At 44.5% G+C, this 15,127-nt stretch overlaps 1 protein-coding gene across 1 annotated transcript in view; it reads right to left on the bottom strand.

Moving 5' to 3' along the window:
- LOC116988637 (C-reactive protein-like) overlaps positions 1 to 15,127 on the bottom strand; it is a 124,734-nt gene that overhangs the window by 20,629 nt on the left and 88,978 nt on the right. The window lies entirely within an intron of this gene.

Here is a 15,127-nt window from a genome sequence, read left to right as displayed (position 1 = left end):
CTAAGAAATGCCGCCAAATTCTTTTAAATTCTTTTAAATTCTTTTAAAACACCTATTTATTTTTACTAATAAGTGTACATATGTGTCAATGGTTGTCGTGTTTGTATTGTTTTTAACCGGAGGAGATGTAATGGAATTTCGTTGCACAGTATTGTGCAATGACAATAAACGTATTCATTCATTCATTCATTCAAGGGCTGTCCCACCAGCATAACATGGTCTCTTGAGCCGTACGGCCTCGCGGGGCCGGTCCCACTTCGATCGCCGGAGCGATATAGAGTTGTGCGGAGCTGGTCCCGACATCGCGCGGGGCTCTGAAAAACTGACCGTGTTTAAAAATTCTGCGTGGCATCGGCCTGCCGGCCCACAGCCGCCTCGACGTCGTGTCACTCACTTGACCTCCGCGCGACTCCCGCTTCTGGTTTGGTCGTGCTTGCCGCATGCAGGCGCATGCTGGTGGGACCGGCCCTTTAGGCCGCGCTTGCCGCATGCAGGTCGCATGCCCGTGGGACAGACCCTTTACTCTTTTTGAGCACTGGTATTATTGATACTCTTTTCAAGCAGGTGGGAACCTCAAACCTCAATAATGAGAGGCTGACGAGGTCTGCAAAAACTCCAGCTAGTTGGTCCATGCAGGTTTTGAGAATACTATACCATTAGGTTGGGATGTTTTCTGAGAGTTCACCCTCTTTAAGGACCTTCTGATATACGCCTTGTTCCATCTCATGAAATTGAATGGGAAACTTTGTTTAGTGCGTGATCCAGGCAAATCATCCCAAACATGAGTACAACAGGTCAACAGTGCAAAAGAGAAAGGAAACAGGGTTGTAGAACATAGTGTTACAGTTACAGAAAAAGTGCAGAGGAAAAAAGTACAAGGGTGTTGCGAGGTAGATAGGAAGATCAGGATTGGCACGTGAGAAGTTCGATCAACAGTCTGATATCAGCGGCTAAGAAGCTGTTCTTGAATATGCTGGAATGTGCTTTCAAGCATTTGTGTCTTTTGCCTGAGGGGATGTTCAAGGAGGTAACCAGCAGAGTGCACAGGGTTAGGAATGGTCAGGTGCTGTCTGTCAATGTGCCACATCACTGGCACAAGGTGCACAAGGTGAGAGCTCACAGTGTCGGGAGGTGAATTAGGACGGAAAGAAGAGTGGTTGCACCTGGAGCAGCAATAGGTGGATAAATGTGTCTTTCTCAGGATAGAAGGAAGTAACGTGTAGAGGCCCACAGATCAGTTCTTAAACCTCAATTAGTCACAATTTCTATCCACGACTTGGAGAGGGTGGGGCAGAGTGTAAAGCCTCCATGTTTTCTGATAACCCACAAACGTGAGCAAGTGCAAGATCATGCACATCGTTCAGGGGAAACTAAATGCGGACTATTTTCTCAATGGAGAAAGACCACTGGTGACCGAAACACAAGCAATTCTTGGGGTTCTTGAACACAAATCACAAGAAGTTATCCAGCATTAGCAGCAGGTGCTGGGAAAGCAATTGTCCTGTTGGCCTTAATTACAAAAGGATTGAAGTTTGGAAAAGGCAAGTATTGTTACAGTGGTAAAGGAGATTGACTGGGATGAATGTAGGGAAGGGAGACTGGTCCTACCAGGTGTGGATGGAGTATTTTGATCCGTATTCTGTGGACGTCAGAAGAATGAGGGGAGACCTGTGGGGATTCAATGGGAACGTGAGGTAGATGTTGAGATGTTTCCATGAATGGGAGAGTCTAAATGAGAGACGTAGTCACAACATATGGGAACAGTAATTTAAAACTAAGATGTGCAGGAATTTGCTCACTCAGGGTCTAGTGAAATTCTGGGAGTCTCTGCCTCAGAGGGTTGTGAAGGCTGCATCAATGGAGGTCGGAAAGGAGGGATCGGGGAATTGAGGATAACGGGATGGGTACAGAGCGATGAGTCCCGGTGCACATCATACATGATCATATTGAGTGGTGGGTCAGGTTTGAGGGGCTAAGTAGCCTCCTCTCTGATCATATTTTCTTATATCCAACTTTTCTTTATATTCATGATTTACAGGTCCCTCTGTCTTACGTCTAGGGAGGAGAGAAGATTTGTTGGAGGAATGACACTGGAAACTTGGCCTTCTCTGAACATTGCAAACTGCAAATGCATTGAAACTGGTTGAAAATGTTGAAAATGGAAGGATGGGATGAGGCACAGTTTTGCTGCAAACGGACACAGTGATATATTTCCAGATGAGCATGGTGGGTGTTCCCATGCACCTGCTATATTCTTGTCCTCCTTGGTTTAATTTAATTTAGAGATACAGCCAACCAGCAATCCCCGCACATTACCCTACACCCACTAGGAACAATTTTACATATACACCAAACCAATTAACCTACAAACCTGTAGGACGTTTGAGTGTGGGAGGTCATGGGGAGAACGTACAAACTCTGTCATGGGAATCGAACCCGAGTCTCCGGCGCTGCATTCGCTGTAAGGCAGCAACTCTACCGCTGCGCCACCGTGACTTGGTAGTGGAGTTCATGGGTTTGGGAAGTGCAGAAACATTGGCCTGAGTGAGCATTTGCAGTGCGTTGTGCAGAGGTACACACTGCAGCCACTGTGTGTCTGTGGTGGAGCGAATTCATGTTTAGGTTTGCAGATAGCCTGTCAATCGAGCGGGCTGCTCTGACCCTGTGGCCACAGTGTAAGTGGGCAGACTCACTGACTGTGGAGTCATTGATGGTGGAGGACTCGACAGCGGTAATGTCAGTGATGGCACCATGTGTGTCTGGACTCTCTCTTGTTGAACTTGCCCATTGTCTCCCACTTCTGTGATGCCAATGTTACTGGTCACTCACCAACCCACACCTCAACGTAGTCGAGGTCCAGTGATAGAAATCCAGTGATTTCCGATTCCCATTAGAAACGAGAATGGTGCCGGAGGATTGGCGTACTGCGCATGTTGTTTCATTGTTTAAAAAGGGTTCTAAGAGTAAACCTAGCAATTATAGACCTGTTAGTTTGACATCAGTGGTGGGAAAATTAATGGAAAGGATACTTAGAGATAATATATATAATTATTTGGATGAACAGGGTCTGATTAGGAACAGTCAACATGGATTTGTGCCTGGAAGGTCATGTTTGACTAATCTTCTTGAATTTTTTGAAGAGGTTACTAGGGAAATTGATGAGGGTAAAGTGGTGGATGTTGTCTATATCGACTTCAGTAAGGCCTTTGACAAGGTTCCACATTGAAGGTTGGTTAAGAAGGTTCAATTGTTGGGTATTAATGGTGGAGTAACAAGATGGATTCAACAGTGGCTGAATGGGAGATACCAGAGAGTAATGGTGGATAACAGTTTGTCAGGTTGGAGGCCGGTGACTAGTGGGGTGCCTCAGGGATCTGTGTTGGGTCCACTGTTGTTTGTCATATACAACAATGATCTGGATGAAGGTGTGGTAAATTGGATTAGTAAATATGCAGATGATACTAAGATAGGTGGTGTTGTGGATAATGAAGTAGATTTTCAAAGTCTACAGAGAGATTTAGGCCATTTGGACTGAAAGATGGCAGATGTAGTGTAATGCTGATAAGTGTGAGGTGCTATATCTTGGCAGGACAAATCAAAATAGGACGTACATGGTAAATGGTAGCGAATTGAGGAATGCAGTTGAACAGAGGGATCTAGGAATAACTGTGCATAATTCCCTGAAGGTGGAATCTCATGTAGATAGGGTGGCAAAGAAAGCTTTTGGTGTGCTGGACTTTATAAATCAGAGCATTGAGTATAGAAGTTGGGATGTAATGTTAAAATTGTACAAGGCATTGGTGAGGCCAATTCTGGAATATGGTGTACAATTCTGGTCTCCAAATTATAGGAAAGATGTCAACAAGATAGAGAGAGTACAGAGGAGATTTACTGGAATGTTGCCTGGGTTTCAGCAACTAAGTTACAGAGAAAGGTTGAACAAGATAGGTCTTTATTCTTTTGAATGCAGAAGGTTACCATGCACCTGCGCTCAGACCATAACCCTCAATTTGCAGAAATTGAGTATAGAAGTTGGGATGTAATGTTAAAATTGTACAAGGCATTGGTGAGGCCAATTCTGGAGTATGGTGTACAATTTTGGTCGCCTAATTATAGGAAGGATGTCAACAAAATAGAGAGAGTACAGAGGAGATTTACTAGAATGTTGCCTGGGTTTCAGCAACTAAGTTACAGAGAAAGGTTGAACAAGTTAGGGCTTTATTCTTTGGAGCGCAGAAGGTTAAGGGGGGACTTGATAGAGGTTTTTAAAATGATGAGAGGGATAGACAGAGTTGACGTGGAAAAGCTTTTCCCACTGAGAGTAGGGAAGATTCAAACAAGGGGACATGACTTGAGAATTAAGGGACTGAAGTTTAGGGGTAACATGAGGGGGAACTTCTTTACTCAGAGAGTGGTAGCTGTGTGGAATGAGCTTCCAGTGAAGGTGGTGGAGGCAGGTTCGTTTTTATCATTTAAAAATAAATTGGATAGTTATATGGATGGGAAAGGAATGGAGGGTTATGGTCTGAGCGCAGGTATATGGGACTAGGGGAGATTATGTGTTCGGCACGGACTAGAGGGGTCGAGATGGCCTGTTTCCGTGCTGTAATTGTTATATGGTTATTATATGGTTAAGGGGGGGACTTGATAGAGGTCTTTAAAATTATGAGGGATAGACAGAGTTGACGTGGATAAGCTTTTTCCATTGAGAGTAGGTAAGATGCAAACAAGAGGACATGATTTGAGAATTAAGGGACAAAAGTTTAGGGGCAACATGAGGGGGAACTTCTTTATTCAGAGAATGTGTGGAATGAGCTTCCAGTGAAAGTGGTGAAGGCAGGTTCGTTTTTATCATTTAAAAATAAATCGGATAGGCATATGGACAGAAAAGGAATGGAAGGTTATTGTCTGAGTGCAGGTAGATGGGACTAGGTGAGAGTATGTGTTCGGCACGGACTAGAAGGGCCGAGATGGCCTGTTTCCATGCTGTAATTGTTATATGGTTATAGGTGGACGTGGGTCAAGTCTCTTAGAATCACAGTGAGAAGCTGTCAGCAAAGGCAGAGAGATCATCCAATTCAGGGAAACACAGAGGAGAAACCCCTGGGATCTGCTCCCTGAGATAAGTCAGTGAATGACAGTTGTAATGTGCTGTAACTCAGTCAGATCTGTATTTAGTGTGGTCACCCCTCAATATACAATCTTTCACCACAGGGATGTAGAAATAACTTTACACATCTGCGCGATGACCGGATCCCTGAGAGCGGGTGATAGGTTTCCAAGAGCTTGATGCAAAATAAGAGAAATCAGTAAATAATTTTTTCCAGAAACAAACGGAAGTGTAATAGGGAGGTTGCATGTAAGGTCGTAAGGTCAAAGGGCATGACTCACGGAGCAGCTTAGTCCTTCAGGAGTACAAGGCAGCTACCGGCTTAATAACACATGAAACACGTACGTTCTTATATGTTAAAAACTGACAAAATTGTCAATTTTTGCACTGATCCCCCGACCCCCACCTTCTCAACACTCCTGCCCTCCCCATAACTTTACTCGTGGTGGCCCAGCCATGCTAACCCAGGCCTGATTCCCCGTGTGCTGTGGAAGGAACATAGGCACATTTTGACTTTATATTTCTGTCATTCATGGTAAGATTTACATAGTAGACATTGTTTTGTGTGCGAGATATACAGGGTTGCAGTGTTTCGAATATCAGCTAACCAATGACGGCAGTTCTTTGACAAGTACTCTGTATTTCGCTGTAGGAAATCTTGGCGACGAGTATTCTGGACCCACTGTCGACATCTGAATTACAGAAAATATCATATAGGATTAACATAAGAATATATCATAGGATTAACTTATAAGAACTAATTTGATTATAACCACATACCTGCAGAATGGATGACATATTAATTAAATGCAAAAAATGTTTTCAGGGGTGGGGAAAGATGCAATTTTTCCTCTAATATGTCAATTCATCTTAAATGTAGAAGAGATTAAAATCTTCTTACACTAGCATGCATGCCTTACAACAAGAACAAACCGAAAAATGTACAGCAGGTGCATAAATCCCTGTAGGAGATGCGGCAGGTTGACAGAACAATTCATAAAGCAAATAGGATGCAATTCATAAAGTAAATAGGATGCAGAGGTATTAATATAAACATTAAAACATGATGTTACATAAGATAATACATTGTTGGGATCATAAGACTAGAATTGCATAAGGTTATATGTTATATGTCTTTGGTTACAGTCATCATACATTAGGAAGGAAATTAGGCATTAATGTGTGCTCCACATGGCATGTTGTTGTTCCCTTGGATATGGGAGCTGCACAAGTGCATCTGAGTCTAGATCAAAGATCATAGTCCCTTCTACGATCTTTGGTCTAGATGTTTAGCTGAAATTGTATGAGAGGCTGAAAGAAATTAGATTATTTATCCTGCCCCATCTCTCGCACTTGAGATAGTCCTGGCAACGACTCGACTATCTGAGCTATAGGGAGAGATCGGGCAGGCTAAATAATATTTTCACTACATGACAGAAAGTACTAAATTTTTTCTGTATTTATACAAAACATGTATACAAAACCCTGAAGAAGGGTTTCGACCCGAAACGTTGCCTATTTCCTTCGCTCCATAGATGCTGCCTCAACGGTGAGTTTCTCCAGCATTTTTGTCACCCATGTGAGTTTTCGGTTACATATAACCATTTAGTTCACTGTTGACACAGTTCGGTGTTTGCACTGTTCAGTTATTCCAAAGTTGATATTCAGTCTTCATAGCCATATTATTTTGGGGGGGGGGCTATTTGAATAAGCCAAAATGTTATTATAGAGGTGCTTAAATGTATTTTCTAGTACATAATACTGGGGAAATAGTTTAGCGTTAGACAGGAAGATTCGAATTGTAAAATGTTTGTTTGGAAGAGCTTGCTGCTTCTTTCTATAGTAGATTTCTTGGGTGGGGAGGGGGGTTCTGTCACTGCCGGTAACATTTTAGTAATTTATATAAACACATCATTACACACTAGTCATTTTCAACCTGCACTGACCTGTTGCTTCGTTTTCAGCCTGCAATTTGGTTCATTGTATTTACATTACAACTTAATGTTTTTCTTTATTATGCATGGATAGACACATAAAGCTAGTGAGCTGGAATGTCAAAGGTTTAAACCATCCTGTTAAAAGAAGAAAGGGTTTTTCGCATCTTAAACAACACAAAACATAAACAGCCTTCTTGCAAGAAACTCATATCCGTTGCTCAGACAATGCCCGTCTCTTGTCAGGTTGGGTGGGTCAGGGGTTCCTTTTCCTTTCTCTTCCTTTCAGGCTAAAGCCAGAGGAGTTTCAATCCTTATCAGTCAGAACATTTCCTTTGAGCCACATAATGTGATCTCTGACAAGTTTGGTCGGTATGAAATTGTGACTGGAAAATTATACAATACACTGGTAGTATTTGTCAATGTGTATGCCCCTAATGTAGACGATGTAGGTTTTTTTGAGTGGTTATTTTCATTACTTCCAGATCTGAACACATACTCCCTTATACTCGGTGGTGATTTCAATTGTTGGTTAGATCCTCTTTTAGACCGATCCTGTACTAACCCCAGTACAGTAAGTAAATCAGCTTGTTTCATCCAAGCCATTCTCTCCCATTATGGTATCTGTGATGTGTGGTGCTCTTTACATCCACAAGATAAGGAATACTAATTTTTTCACATGTCCATCATACGTATTCTAGAATTGACTATTTCTTTCTTGATAACCAACTTGTACCCCTGGTTCATTCCTGTGACTATTAGAGTATTGTCATTTCTGACCATGCCCCTATTGCTCTGGCCTTGTCCCTTCCAGATCTCCCTCAAAAGAGCAGGCAGTGGCGATTCAATTCAACTTTGCTCTCAGATGATAAGTTTGTAGAGTTTATGGAAGGAGAGATAGCCTTTTTTCTTTCCCTAATATATCCCCTGAAATCTCTAGCATGATAATATGGGATGCCCTTAAGGCTTACCTTAGGGGGCAGATCATATCTTACACTGTTCAAATGAAGCAGAAATCCAATAAAGAGCGTTTAGATCTGGCTCATCAAATTGGAGAAATTGACAAGCAATATGCGCAAACTCAAAATCCAACTCTTTATAAAAGACGATTGGAACTGAAAACCCAATGTGACCGACTCACTCACTCACTACTCGCTCACTACTCGCTCACTACTCACTCACTACTCGCTCACTACTCACTCACTACTCACTACTCACTCACTTTATTTCATGGATCAGGTTACAATACTCTCATCCCACAGCCTCAGTTCGGACTAATTCCCAGTTGTCCAAGCCGTTAGACTTGCATCGTGGAACGCGCCAGGGGTGTCCTCTGAGCCCCATGCTTTTTGACTTGGCCATCGAACCACTTGCCATGGCCTTTCGCAGTTGTGAGGACATAGCCGATATGTGGAGGGGCAGTACACAGCGTAAGGTCTCACTATATGCTGCCGACCTTTTGCTTTTTGTCTCAAACCCAGGCACCTCTCTGCATTCTGCTATGTCACTGCTCAATAATTTTGGTCAATTTTCAGGTTATAAGATAAATCTTGGAAAAAGTGAACTGTTTCCTATTAACTGTGAAGTACAACCCTCGGATCTTACCAACTTGCCATTCAAAATTGAAAAAAACAAGCTCTCATACTTGGGCATTTCAGTTACGAGTAAATACAAGGATCTTTTCAAAGAGAATTTTATTATTCTGTTAAACCAGATCAAACAGACGCTAACTAAGTGGTCTCCCCTGTCAATGTCACTTGTCGGCCAGAAAAATTCAATCAAAATGACCATTTAACCAAGGTTTTTGTACCTTTTTCAGGCCTTACCGGTTTTTATCGCCAGGTCCTTCTTTGACCATCTTGACTCAGTTATTTCCTCCTATATATGGAGAGGTAAGCAGCGTCGTCTTAATAAGGCCCACCTTCAAAAACCAAGTGTTTAAGAAGGAACTGCAGATGCTGGAAAATCAAAGGTACACAAAAATGCTGGAGAAACTCAGCGGGTGCAGCAGCGTCTATGGAGCGAAGGAAATAGACAATGTTTCGGGCCGAAACCCTTCTTCAAATTGATGGGGGTTGGCGGTGGGGGGGGGGGAGAAGAAAGGAAAAAGGAGCAGGAGGAGCCCGAGGGCTGAGGGATGGGAGGAGACAGCCCAAGGGCTGAGGAAGGGGAGGAGACAGCAAGGGCTAACAAAATTGGGAGAATTCAATGTTCATGCCCCCAGGATACAGACTCCCCAAGCGGAATATGAGGTGCTGTTCCTCCAATTTCCGGTGCTGCTCGCTCTGGCCATGGAGGAGATCCAGAACAGAGAGGTCTGATACGGAATGGGAGGGGGAGTTGAAGTGCTGAGCCACCAGGTTGGTTATTGCGCACCGAGCGGAGGTGTTCGGCGAAACGATAGCCAATGTCTCACCGATGAAGATCAGCTGACATCTACAGCAGCAGATGCAATAGATGAGTTTGGAGGAGATGCAGGTACTTGTCGCACCTGGAACGACTGCTTCGGTCCTTGAATGGAGTCGAGGGGTGAGGTAAAGGGACAAGTGTTGCATCTCTTGCGATTGCAAGGGAAAGTGCCCGGGGAGGGGGTGGTACGGGAGGGAAGGGAAGGGAAGAATTGACAAGGGAGTTACGGAGGGAGAGGTCTATGCGGAAGGCAGACATGGGGGGAGATGGGAAGATGTGGCGAGTGGTGGGGCCACGTTGGAGGTGGCAAAACTGACGGAGGATTACTTGTTGTATGTGACGGCTGGTGGGGTGAAAGGTGAGGACTAAGGGGACTCTGCCCTTGTTGCGAGTGGGGGGATGGGGAGAGAGAACAGTGTTGCGGGGTATGGAAGAGACCCGGGTGCGAGCCTCATCTATGGTGGAGGAGGGGAACCCCCATTCCCTGAAGAATGAGGACATTTCAGATGCCCTGGTGTGGAACGCCTCATCCTGGGAGCAGATGCGGCGTAGACGGATGAATTGGGAGTAGGGGATGGAGTCCTTACAGGAAGCAGGGTGGGAGGAAGTGTAGTCCAGATAGCCATGGGAGTCAGTGGGTTTATAGTGGATGTCGGTCAGAAGTCTATCACCTGCGATGGAGATAGTGAGGTCAAGGAATGGTAGGGAAGTGTCGGAAATGGTCCAGGTGTATTTGAGTGCAGGATGGAAGTTAGTGGTGAAGTGGATGAAGTCAGTCAGTTGTGTGTGGGTACAGGATGTGGCACCAAAGCAGTCATCGATGTAACGGAGGTAGAGGTCGGGGATGGGACCCTGGTACGCATCGAACAAGGATTGTTCGACGTACCCGACAAAGAGGCAGGCGTAGCTGGGAGCCATGCGTGTGCCCATAGCTACGCCTTGTTGATAACCTAATCTGGGTTGTTGCGGAGTGTGTCAATGGCAGTACGTTCGGGGGAGTGGAGAAGTTATGAGACAGGGGAGTGGAGAAGTTGAAGCGGTTGATGTCGCGAGGGCTGCGGAGTGAGTCGATGTGATAACCTAGATTGGGTTATCAAACCCGCCGATAAGGGAGGTGCCGTGGTAGTCTGGCGCGTCGAGCTCTACAAAGCTGAGGCCACACGCCAACTCTCGACACCTCCTCCTACTTACCCCTGGACCGAGAGCGCTGGAGCCGGATGGAGCGGTGTGTGGAGCATTTGCTCCAACGTAACAGACTCCGGGAGATGGAGTCGGGTCACTGTGGGCCCTATGATAAACCCACAGCAGTACCTTTTCAAGGGCTGCACAGTGCTTCTACCTCATCGGAGGGGAGCACTGCGGGTCAGTTCTGGGCTGACCTGGAAGAGGGGTCCGCAGAAGGAAAGACAAGTGTGCATGGGGTGCGGGAAAAAGAGAACTTACTGGACATGGTGGCCAATTTTATACAGCCGGAACAGACTGGACAAAATCTGGAGCCAAAGCTTGCTGCCAGTATAGACTACATGTCTCTAAACCAGTTACAAGGGCAGGCTGTACTGGACACCACAGGAAGACACCTGGCACCGGGCAATTGCATATCTCTGAACGTTCCAATAGTTAACAACTGTATATGGAAACACATTGGAACAGGAGTCAGGAGTATGGATGTAAAATTGCAAAAAAGCACTGAAATTACTGACCGCAGGGATAACAGCATTTGCCCGTACAGTGGACGATAGGGACATGTCCCAGGACCAACAAGATGCACTGGCACTATTCTGCAACACCCAGCATGAAATAAATAACATCAGGAAAAGTGCCATTCAACCCACACTGAACCCAAAATTCGCGGGACTGTGCAAACCTGGGACCACAAAACCACCCATACTCTTGTTCGGAGGCAACCTATCGAAGCAGGTAAAAGAGCTCGATGAGGAAGCCAAAACCTTGGGATTAATAAAAGGAACACCAACAAAAACCCACTACAGCCAAAGACAGCATCCTTACGCACCCACCAGCAGAACTGGTGAAAGCTCGAAGGCACGGTATTTCAAACATGAGTCTTTTTTAGGCCATGGCCCAGGCCGGCCTTCTTGGAAGATGCGGGGAACCCCAATGCCAACCAAACCGAAAAACCAGACACCAGCACAACAACAACAGCGGAAAAACTACAAAAAGAAGTAAACCTGCCACTGGTAACAATGGAGGTAGGTGGGTCTGGTTCCCTAAAAAATATGGAGAGCATGGAGGTTGGGGGGAGACTACACTGGTTTTTGAATGCATGGAGCATGTTAACAACCGATACTTACATCTTAAGCAGTATCCAGGGATATACAATAGAGTTTATACACAAGTACAGCCCTCCAGTTCAACATATACCGAACCGAGTGTTCGTGCTCTCTGATAAAGGAAAATCAGAGGCACAAGCTGAACTGGAGCGGCTTTACATAAAAGGTGTAATTGAGATAACTCAACACGAACCATTAGAATTCGTGTCCAATATTTTTACCAAAATCAAAAAAGATGGTGGTTGTCGCATCATCATCGATCTGACAAAATTGAATACATTTGTACAATATATTCACTTTAAAATGGAAACCTTTGTTACTGCTAAACAATTAATTTCCAAAGGTTACTTCATGGCCAGCATCGATTTAAAAGATGCTTACTATACAGTGCCTATACGAGGTGACCACAGATGTTGCTTAAAATTCAACTGGATGGGACAACACTGGCAGCATAAGCACTGCCAAATGGCCTATCATCAGCCCCTAGGCTGTTCACAAAAATGTTTAAACCAGCCCTAGCATTTCTACGGAAATGTAAACACATGGTTATGGCATATTTAGATGACATACTCATTGTGGGCAAAACTTTGGAATTGGCCATACAAACTGTAACAGCCACAAAACAGCTATTTGAAAAACTGGGATTTATCATCCATCCAGTTAAATCTAAACTAACGCCGTCCACTACTATGGACTATTTGGGGTTCACCATTGACTCAGTTCACATGACGGTGACACTACCTAAGGGAAAGGCTAGAGATTTAATAGAGGCTTGCAATAACCTCATTGACATCAGAAAACCATCCATCAGATTGGTAGCAAAAGTAATTGGTAAAATGGTGGCTGCTTTCCCAGCCACACAATTTGGACCTCTACATTACCAAAACTTACAGAGAGCAAAAATACAAGCGCTTAAAATTAATGCAGGTCACTTTGACAGACCTATGAGACTACCAATCCAAGCCAAAACGGAACTAATATGGTGGATAGACAACATCTGGCTTTGTTCAAACGCAATCATTGTCAGTAACCCTTCCATGGTACTACAAACTGATGCCAGTACACTTGGGTGGGGAGCCACCAATACCATCACCAGCTGTGGAGGTAGGTGGACTGCACAGGAGGCATCTTTCTTACTCACACTGGGCATAAACTACTTGGAAATGTTGGGTGCATGCCATGGCCTAAAGTCATATTGTACTGGGTCATATCACCAGCATGTTAGACTACAAATAGACAATACCACCGTGGTAGCATACATTAACTGCATGGGTGGAAACAAATCGATATCATGTGACAATCTGGCTAATTCAATTTGGCAATGGTGCATCCAAAGAGATATTTGGATATCAGCCACTTACCTACCAGGAAGACTAAATTTAGTGGCAGACACCAGGTCACGCAAATTTAATGAAAACACCGAATGGATGTTGAACAAAATAGTATTTGCTGATATTACAGCAAAATATGGAACACCAGATATCGATCTATTCGCATCCAGACTAAACAACCAGATACCAAACTATGTTTCATGGGAACCAGACCCTGGGGCAGCAGCGACAGATGCATTTTCGCTGCATTGGGGGAAATTGTTTATTTACGCTTTCCCTCCTTTCTGCCTCATCAGTCGGGTATTAAGGAAAATACAACAAGACTCTGCATCTGGTATTTTGGTAGTACCCGATTGGCCTACACAACCATGGTTCCCAGTGGTACAAAACATGGTGTTAGAACCATGTATTACCATCCCACATAAACCAGACTTATTGCTACATCCCGTAACAGGGGATAGCCACCCATGCCATAAATATTTGAACCTATTAATTTGTAGAGTTTAAAAACACCACTTCTACAACTGGGACTAACGGCTAACATGATCTTGGCGGCCCAAAGACAATCGACTAAAAAACAATATCTGGTCTACATCAGGAAGTGGGAAATGTACTGCCATAAAAACAACATCACCAACAGAAACATGAACATCCCGTCTGTTCTGGAATATCTGGCAGGCCTCCACTATGATGAGGGGCTCAGTTACAGTGCCATCAACAGCGCTAGAAGTGCCCTGTCGACTTACCTATGGCAAGGGACAGAGCGTTACTCTGCAGGGACTCACCCACTGGTAACAAAGCTCATGAGGGGAATTTTTAATACTAATCCCCCAAAAAACCAGGTACTCCCAAATTTGGGATGTAAGCATTGTCCTGAAGACGCTCAGAAACTGGTCTCCAGTATCAGCTCTGTCCCTACACAGACTGACTTTAAAAACAGTCATGTTAATGGCATTGGTCACGGCACAGAGGGTACAGTCACTGCATAAACTTAGACTGGACAACATGACTTCCTCACCTGACAATATTACGTTCCACATCTACGAGCTAGTAAAGCAGAACAGACAGGGATCAGCAGGCCTCAATATACTATTTAGGTCATGCCCTACAGATGACCGTCTCTGTATAGTTAGACACCTGTCATTATACATAGAAAAAACAAAAATCCTAAGAGGCAATGAGAAGGGACTTCTGATCAGCCACTAGCAACCTCACAAAAGAGTGATGGTCCAGACCATCTTGAGATGGCTGAAACAGGTGCTTACACAGGCTGGGGTGGATACTAACATTTTTAAATCTCATTCCACCAGGGCTACAGCTACATCGGCAGCAATACAATTGGATGTGCCCATGGACCAAGTCCCCGAAGCAGCAGGACGGTCAGGGAAAAGAACATTCCAATTATTTTACAATAAACCAGTAATGAAATCTGTAACATTTGCAGAAAAAAATTTAAGTTCTGTAAATTAATTCAAACCCATAAAAGGGTTATAATTTGTGTTCATAAATTTTATGATTTCAATGCCGTGGGCCCAGTGGACGACATCGTCGGGAGCTCGCAGGTTGGTGACCTTTTCACCGGCGCTCCCGCGACAACAGCTGTGTCCTCTGGACTGGAGGACCGCAGCTTCGGCGGCATCGACCACCCCGGGCCGCGGAGCTGAACCGGCCCGTTCGCGGTGCTTGGATTTAGCCGCGGGACTGACATTACTTACCATCGCCCGGCAGGGTCACAACATCCGAAGCCTGGATTGCCTCGGCGCAGAGGGAGAATAAGAAGGGAAGAGACGTAGACTGAAGACTTTTGCCTTCCATCACAGTGAGGAGTATCACTGTGGTGGATGTTAATTTGTGTTTTTTGTGTGTGTTTTTGCCATTTTTCACTATATGTTGGACTGCAAGGCAACAAAATTTCGTTCAGACCGCAAGGTCTGAATGACAATAAAGGCTACTTTACTTTACTTTACTTTACTTTACTTTAGATGGGACTAGGTGAGAGTATGTGTTCGGCACGGACAAGAAGGGCTGAGATGGCCTGTTTCCGTGCTGTAATTG

Source organism: Amblyraja radiata, chromosome 27 (genome assembly GCF_010909765.2).
Source record: "Amblyraja radiata isolate CabotCenter1 chromosome 27, sAmbRad1.1.pri, whole genome shotgun sequence".
Lineage (NCBI taxonomy): Eukaryota > Metazoa > Chordata > Chondrichthyes > Rajiformes > Rajidae > Amblyraja > Amblyraja radiata.
This window is presented reverse-complemented; position numbering and strand designations above follow the sequence as displayed.